General features: G+C 45.0%; 1 pseudogene; it reads left to right on the top strand.

Moving 5' to 3' along the window:
• The first annotated feature begins 252 nt into the window (after nucleotides 1–252).
• LOC123439894 lies at nucleotides 253–4,392 on the top strand (annotated as a pseudogene).
• Nucleotides 4,393–8,973: the final 4,581 nt, after the last annotated feature.

Genomic DNA, 8,973 nt, shown 5'->3' on the forward strand with positions numbered 1-8,973 from the left:
GCATCATTCTCATCATCCGCATTGCATCGGCACTCCGTTGCCGTCGGTTTTCAAACCTGCATCCATTAGTAGTTGCCGGTTCTCTCCGTTTTCGTCGTTGACCGTTTTGAGCCCAACCACACAGGCATGTGCCCGCGGCATCATTTAATTTTTTTTTTTAAAAGTGTGTTTAAAATATTCGCTGATTGGGTTGAAACTTGGCGTGCGGTCTTATTCTAGTGTAGGTAGGCCGCCTGCCAAATTTCGTCGCAATCGGAGTTTGTTTGATACCCGAACGATCGACCATAGCGGCACCGTCATCGCTTGATTTATCGAACGTTTTTTGCTTCTAAGACTCGTTTCACGGGCTGCTCATTTCCCTCTCATCTTAGTCAAAAAAAATGCTACACAGTCTAACCTAGCACACCTAACCTTACCCCATGCCCGGAGTCGTCCGATTGCGATTGAACGGCTCGAATCGGGCTGAAAACTGCAACCCTAGCCTGTTTTGCCTATAAATAGACCCCTAGCCTCGAAACCCTAGCCGCCGCCCTCGTTTTCCATGCATTTCCAACCCCCAGCCGCCACCTAGTCACCTCCCACCTCCCAGCACTCCCAGGGCCCGCCGGACCCAGATCTGGCCCGCCCGGGCCCGATCCGGGCCAGGCAACCGCCGCCGCGAGGCAACAGCTCGAGGGGAGGAGCCCCCAAGCTAGTCGCGTCCCTACTGCCGAATCTGTGCCTCACGTCGCCGCCTCCCACCGGCCGTTGGTCTCCGCCATCGGTGAGCCGTCGGAGTTCCCTGCCGTCTAGTCCGTCGGCCCGATCCAGCCTCCTGCCGTTGCCCAAGCAGCCCGAGCTGCACAACCCCGCACCGACGCAGCTCACTGGTCCCCGCGCCAACCTCCAGCCGCCAGCCTCGCCCACCGTGGTGGATTGCCGGAGCAGGCCCTTCTCGCCGGATCTAGCCGGTGCCCAGCCAGATCCATCGTCCCGGAGACCCCAGCCCCCACTGACCTTCTGCCTCGCTGGAACGCCGCCAAGGCCTCCTGGCCTCGCTCCAGCAGGAGGAGCAAGATGTCCTGCCTCACCCCGATGGGCTCAAGGCTCAGGTGGCCCGCGTGCGTGCCAGGCCCAGCCTCCACCATCTGGCCCAGCTCCAGCTCGCCCCGCGTGGGCCGTCTTTCTCCCGCGGCCCAGCAAGCAGCTCCAACCGACCTCCCAAGCCCGAGGTGAGCAGTCCCCCCTATTCCTCGCCATGCATGCACCTTAGCAATCATGCGCCCACCAGATCGGCGCTTTTTTTCAGTTACCGAATTTATTATTTTTATCACAATAACCATTGTTTAAAAAAACGCCCGTAAGTTGTAATTCGTGCGTCGGATCGCGACAAGTTATATATGTAACTTGGCTAGAATTTCGTGTAGATTAATATTTTACAACTTCCATGCATGTTTGAAGTTGTTTGACCTATCGTTTACATAGATTGGCGTGTTGTCCTATTAGATTAATTATTTCGTAGATAGTTAGCATCCGATTTTCTCAAAGCCCGTAGGTAAAATGTCCATGTCGTTGCAACCCCTTGCCAGGTATTTTAGAAATAGTTGTCCTACCATTTTCATGTAGGTGGCATCAATAGTTTGCTATGTCGTGTTTAGGACATATTCTCGCATATATGTGTGGCATTAGTTTTATTTTTCACCCCACGTATTATATATGTTTTCGGGGTAGAAAGATCCATAGAATTTAATTGTGCATTTAGTTTTGTCTTCCGAGTAAGTTAGCGTGCATGATATTTGCCATGATGCCCTTTTGTTTATTTTGTGGGACATATTTCGTGCGTGATATGATTTACTTGTTAACTAGAGATATGCCCTTGGACATGCATGTTAGCCCCTGATAATTTTGGTTGCTATAGAACTCCATGTTTAGGTGTTGTTTGCTTGTTGCCAAAATGCTAGAAATAGTGTTGTTTTGAGATGCTGACATATTTCTGAGTCTGAGATGTGTTATATTTTGTTGTTGTCTTGCCATGAGCTTTGCTAGTGATCTACAACTCCTTTGGGGTTGGTGAAATGGTGTTATTTGTAGTTCCTAAGATTCCATAGAATGTTGTAGAGTTTCATGCCATTCGATGCCCCGTAGCATATAGTTTAACTGCTGCCAATATGCCTTCTGATTGAAAACTTCACTATCAAAAGTGTTATTTTCGCTAAGTCTGAAACTGTGTGCTAGTTGCCATTTTGTGAGTTCTTTTCCTAGTGATCCATGCTAGTAGTTTTTAGTAGGGGATTGTTGTGCATCGTGACCACTACTGTTTCAGGTCTTGTTTGAGAATTTTAGAATTATGTAGCGTGTTGTTGTAGGGTGTAGAAAATGTTGTGTTGCTGTTTTGGGCAGATTGTAGCTATTTCTCATTTAGATTGTTTTTGTTGAACCGTTGCTCCGTTTTGATCGTTTCCTATATGAAACTTGCTTAGAATATCGCGTAGGTTCATTTTATCTTGTTTCTTGTATGGTTAGGAGTGTTGTGACTGTCATCCGCATACATATTGCATTCATGGCATCATATCTTGCAGTGATCATATCTTTTGAACAGTAGCTCTGTTCAAATGAACTATATGTGTAAACCGACAAGAATAACGTGTACAATCACATGCTTCACCTCTTCCCATGTTTAAAAACATTTAATATTGCTGCATAAATAAACGGGAGGGAACTAAATAATTAAATGTGGAGTTTAGTCAATATGCAACTCATTGCATATTGAGCTTCACTTAATGTGTAGTGTTTGTATGATGTGAATTGTCGTGCCATGCCTTGCATATTTGAAACTTCTCATGCATCATATGTGATGTGCAACATGTCGTGCATGTTTTGTGGTGAATATCGTGTGTTGATGCTTGTTTCTGGTTTGCTTCGTCTCGATAGAGTTCTGCGAGCATGTCGAAATGTGAGGACCCGTTCGACTACGTAGGTTCATCTGCTTCACGGAGTCGTTCTTCTTCCAAGCAGGATATTAGGCAAGATGATCATTTCCCTAGATACCATTACTATCATTGCCATGCTAGTTGTTTCATTTCTTTCGTTATGTCTCACTGCCTACCACCGTTAAATATCAGCCTCCCAACAATGCCATGAAATACCTTCAACCTTTTCACAACCTAGCAAACCACGGATTGGCTATGTTACCGCTTTCTTAACCATTTGTTAGCTTTGCTAGTTGCAGGTGAAGTTGCTTCCATGTGCAAACACGGGTTCCTTGTTATATCACCCTATTAATTTCTATTTAATTTAATGCACCTATATACTTGGTAAAAGGTGGAATGATCAGCCTTTCTAGCCTCGTGTTTTGTTCCACCTTTGCCACCTTAGTTTGGGCTACCGGTGTTATTTTCCATAAATGAGCGCTTCTAACATGCTTGGGGTTGTTATGGGGACCCCTAGATTCTCGTTTTGGGATAAAGCTCGTCTTGCAAGGCCCGACATTGCTATTATATTTGCCCAACATATTAATTCTGCTAATACTGAAAAACATAGGGAGTTAGCGCTACCCGAGGAGTAATTCAACATACTACCGGGGGCCAGTGCTGATGGTGTTGGTCCCAAATGGGCTGTCTGCGGGGCCACCGCGAGGAAACTCGAGGTTTGGTTTAACTTGTAGCTAGTCCCATCTGATCGTGTCCTGAGAACGAGATACGCGGCTCCCATCGGGTTTGTCGACACGCGGGGCGGCCTTGCTGGACTTGTTTTACCTTTCTCTAGCGTCTTGTGCGAGGGATTCCGAGGATGCTTCGGGTTATCTGGAGGTTGACGTTTTCCAATAGGAACCCGAGTAGATCACGGGTTTCCCTGATCGAGGTCATTCCGTCGCAGCGTGTGGTAGTTTGTGATGGACTAGTTGGAGCACCCTACAGGGTTAAATCTTTCGGAAAGCCATGCCCGCGGTTATGTGGCAACGTGGAAACTTTGTTTAACATCCGGTTCTAGATAACTTGAAGTTAACTTAACTAAGACTTGCCAACTGAGTGCGTAACCGTGATTGTCTCTTTCCTCAGTTCCTTCTCCGATCAAGGACACGGTGGGGTTATGTCTGACGTAAGTAGGTGTTCAGGATCATTCATTTGATCATCAGTAGTTCATGTCCGCTATGCGTAGATCATCCATCTCTTATTCTTGTACTCATAAGTTAGCCACCTCAAATATATGCTTAATCGCTTGTTGCAGCCTCACCACTTAACCATACCTCACCCATTAAGCTTTGCTAGTCTATAACTTGGAAATGAGTTTGCTGAGTCCTCTGTGGCTCACAGATTACTACAACACCAGTTGCAGGTGCAAGTAAAGGGTTACTTTGACGTGAGCACGCTGATTGTGCTATTTGGAGTTTCCACTTCTTCTTCGTCGATCTAGGATGGGTTCCAGGCAGGCAGACTCAGATAGCAAGGATGGACATCGTTCTATTATCGTTTGTTTCGTCCATAGATGGACCCTGCTCTTCTTCATGATGATTGTATGTATTGTACTGATGTGACTCTCATGTAGCTTGTGGCGAGTGTAAGCCAACTCCTTATACTCATCTTTTCAGTACATGTACTTGTAACGATATCCATTCTTGCGAAACGACGAGATGCGTTTTTATTCCTGTCGAGGCCCTCGCGCAAAAATAAGGATAGGACCGCATCTTGGGCGTTACAGGCCGCCCCTTCGCAGGCCAGAAACTTCCCCTGCACGTGCGCGAGCGTTTCGGCCACTCCGCCGACATCCCCCAAGACGCGCATTCAACGCGTGTCGTGGGGAGGCACGGGCGTGGTAACGGTTAAATCTCCACCCGCAGATCTCGGCCATGAATGCCCGCGCACTGTTTGGGCCTAGCCCAACAACGCCTCACACTCGTGTATGGCCTAGGCCCGAGGGCTCCTGTCGGTGCACTAAAGTTTGGGCCTTTAGTTTCCCTTACTTGTGCACGGGAAGTTGTAACCACACCCGTGGCAAGGCTTGGTGGGAGGCTACGGAAGACAAACACGAAGGCATCCAAGTCCAGAAGACTAAGGACAGAAGACCCAAGGCAGAAGCCCCGGCAAGATCCTTGCCGGGGTGGGAGCTAGCAAAGCCCCGGCAAGACACGCTCCCGGCAAGATCCCACTCGAGCGCAGTGACCAGCTGTCCTCGATACGTGTCGACCCGTCAGGATACGTGTCAACCGACATCTGGGGCTATATAGTTCAGATAACACGCGTCTCTGACCCATGGCGCTCAGGGTCTGGGATGCCCGACGAAGCATTTAATGTGTTTTCCTTAAGACTACAGTAATGCAGTGATCCATGTACACCCCGTGCGTGCACTTTTGATTGTGCACCCCGTGGGTGTCCTGTTCTGCCGATCTTTGTGACCCCTTTGACCTATAAAAGGAGACTCGGGGCATTGGCTTAGGGGTCATGGAACACTTAGATATTCCGCAGCTAGCCACTCCCAAACTGGCATAGCTCCCCATACACAATCTGTAGGGCTTAGAGCCTCTGTATGTAGCAGTTGTGCATGCAATAGCGCTCCTGTACCTCGAACCCTAGAATACAAAAAATACACAATACAGGAGTAGGGTTTTACGCTTCCGAGTGGTCCGAACCTGGATAAATCTCTCCTTGTGCTTGGCTGCTTGTTTTGCTATTTGTGCAACTCTCTCCCCTGCTGAATCGTAAAGGGATCCTTTCGTTCCCATATGTGTCTTGTGCATTCGTTGCCCCGAAACATGGCAGAACAGAGACTTGCGGCGGCCAAAAAAGTGTTTCTAGTGGCTCTCTATTGGTTTCCTGATTTTAGAGCATTTATGGAGGTAGAATTAGGTCACACGAAACCACGAGCAGCCCACAAGGCATCATGGCACGCCCACACCCCGTGCGCGCCCTTTTGCCTTGTCGTCTCCTCATGTGTTTTCTGGTCCTCTTCCAAAGCTTCGAGGGTCTCTTATGTCCAAAAACGTCAAAAAAATTCGTAGCATTTGGACTTCATTTGGTACGGATATCTTACAAAACCAAAAACAAGCAGAAAACAAAAATTGGCACTAGGCACTAGGTTAATAGGTTATTTCCTACAAATGATATAGAATAGCATATTCTTGTATATAAAGTATCCAAGGTTGATGATATAGTAGCATGGAGCAATCAAAAATTATCGATATGTTGGAGATGTATGAGTCATAGGTGGTGATCCCACTAGATTTCCCATGGCATTAAAAACATCAACGGGGTTACTACTCAAGAAATTCCCTCCGGTAACACTGTCAATTACAAACCTATACCGAGTAGTGATACCCACATAAAAACAATGAAGAAGAACGATAGTAGATTGTTTACAGGTTCATCTATTTTGAGCATAGAAAATTATATACGATGCATTTTTTTACAATTTATCCTCTATTTGTTTAAAATTAAGCACCTCGTTCTCATGAGTACAAGCAGCAAGAAAACAACTAGCCACATTGGCAAAGCAAGTAAACTAGCAAATAGAAATATTTTTGTGTTTTTTATTTTTTCTAACAAACAAATGAAGGAAAATATAAAACAATAAGTAAAAGTAGAACAAGTGATTGGTCATTTGTCTGAAGAAACCTGATGAGAATTTGATTATGTCTCACCGGCAACGACGCGAGAAATTCGTCCTGGTACTTGTGAGCTGCGTTGGGTTTTTTCCCGAAGAGGAAGGGTGAAGCAATATAGTAGCGGTAATTATTTCCCTCGGTTGAGAACCAAGGTTTATCGAACTAATAGGAGAATAAAAGCAAACTCTTGTCGTCAGCACCCACACACACAAAACCAAACGCTTGCATCTAACGCGGGCAAGAGGGTTGTCAATCCCCATGGACTCATTACTTGCAAGGATTAATTCTAATAGAGATAGATATATAAAAGTAAAAGTAAAATATCAAGTAATAAAAGGCAGAGAGGTTTTTAGGTTTTTAGCAAATTGATTAAGTAGACCCTGGGGCCATAGTTTTCACTAGAGGATCCTCTCTCGAAAGCAAAACATGCAGTCTGTAGACAAATTACTATTGGGCAATTGATAGAAAAGCGCATAGTTATGAAGTTATTCATGGCAATGATCATGTATATAGGCATCACATCCATAAACAAGTAGACTGGAATGACTATGCATCTACTACTATTACTCCACTTCGAGAGCGCTTCTATGCTTGCCTCTCTAGGTTATAAGTTCATACAAACAGAGTGATGCTTGGATGAAGGTGACATGATGTATACCAAGTAAGACAAGTAATATGTTCAGACCCCTTTATTTTACCTCTAGTAGAAACAATAGAAATATGTGTCTTGTTCACTTCTGTCGTTGGGATATAGTGCACTGCAACCAACTACAGCGCACCGCTCCAGCTGAAGATAAATCAGTCCAGTTGGCCAAACCAAATTGATTGACCATAGAGAAATAGAGAGCAATAACAAGCATGCATAATAGAATTCAGAGAAGACTCGATTACATTCAGTGGATGATCTGATCATAAACTCATAATTCATTGGATAACAATAGACGCACTGCAAAAGAAGATTACATTGGATAGATCACCACGAGAATCACAGAGAACATGGTATTGAAGATCAAAGAGAGAGAAGAAGCCGTTTAGATACTAGCTATGGACCCATAGGTCTCTGGCGAACTACTAACACATCATCATGGAGGCAGCAAGGTCGATGTAGAAGACCTCCATGATCGATTCCCCCTCTTGTAGGGTACCAACAAGGTCTCCGGATGGGATTGCGACAGAACAGAGACTTGCCGCAGCAAAAAAAGTGTTTCCGCTGGCTCTCTAATGTATCCAAAATATTTGATAATTTATAGGGGCGGAATCAGGTTAGGAGGTGCCACGAGGTGACTACGAGCTCAGGGGCATGCGCTACCCCATGGGTGCGCCCCTAGGCTCGTTGCTACCTGCTATCTCCTCTGGTCTTCTGAAAGCACGACTTCTCCCTAGGTGGTTTTGCTAATTAATAACAACATATATGTCATTGGACTAATGATTCTATCAAGTATATTTCAGGAAAAGTTCATTCATGGATTGGCTAAGGATTGTGAGAAGAACCCCTAGATGCAAGGAACATCTATTGGCAACAAGCTTCGAGACACTGAATTTTACATTTTGTGAGAAATCACATTTAGTCCTTAGGAAAGCCCCACAAAAAAGATTAACCACAAAAGGATTTAGTTGTTCCAGTTCTTAGATATTAACCACAAAAAAGTACTCACAAAACTCCCCCACAAATATTCTGTCTGAACCCCAAAGCCAAATTTGTTGCGACCAATATTTCCAAATTGGCCCTACCGAGTTTTACCCTAGACAGAACGTATGAAAAACCATAACATCTCCGTACCACCAAGTTTTGTTTCGGTCTCACCAAAAAATAGTAACCAACTCACTACATAGACATTTGCTAAAATCGGAATTTCTGATTTTTGCAAATTGGTGCCACCAAATCCGGTAACTGCCTCGGCCACGCAAAATCGGTCCCTCCGAGTTTTCTATATCGGTCTCACCAAAAAGCTAAAGTTGCCACATTTTGCATTAGTTAGTGCAACCCAGTTTTTACTTTGATTTCACCGAGTTGGGAAATAATGTTGTAACAGTTAAATTTTCAGAGATGCCTAAATAGAACCCTCCACCAGCCTCTCATTCGTCGAGGAAGCACTCTAAACGAACCAACACTTCCCCCCATCCATTTTTCTTATACAGAGCCACCTACTCATGTGTTGAGATCAATATATTACAAGCCTACCATATGAATTTTTATTTCTAACCTCCCAAAGTTGCTTTACACCTAATCAATCTCTTCTACCCAAGCCATATGTGTGAGAGTGATTAAGTGTTGAGGTTACTATATTTTGAAGCACAAGAGTAAGGAGTTCATCATACTACCACATATATTACCTTTTGGAGAGCGGTGTCTCCTAGATTCGTTAGGTGTCCCTTGGGAGTCTCAATCTTCATGT

Source organism: Hordeum vulgare, chromosome 3H, assembly GCF_904849725.1.
Source record: "Hordeum vulgare subsp. vulgare chromosome 3H, MorexV3_pseudomolecules_assembly, whole genome shotgun sequence".
Classification (NCBI taxonomy): Eukaryota; Viridiplantae; Streptophyta; class Magnoliopsida; order Poales; family Poaceae; genus Hordeum; species Hordeum vulgare.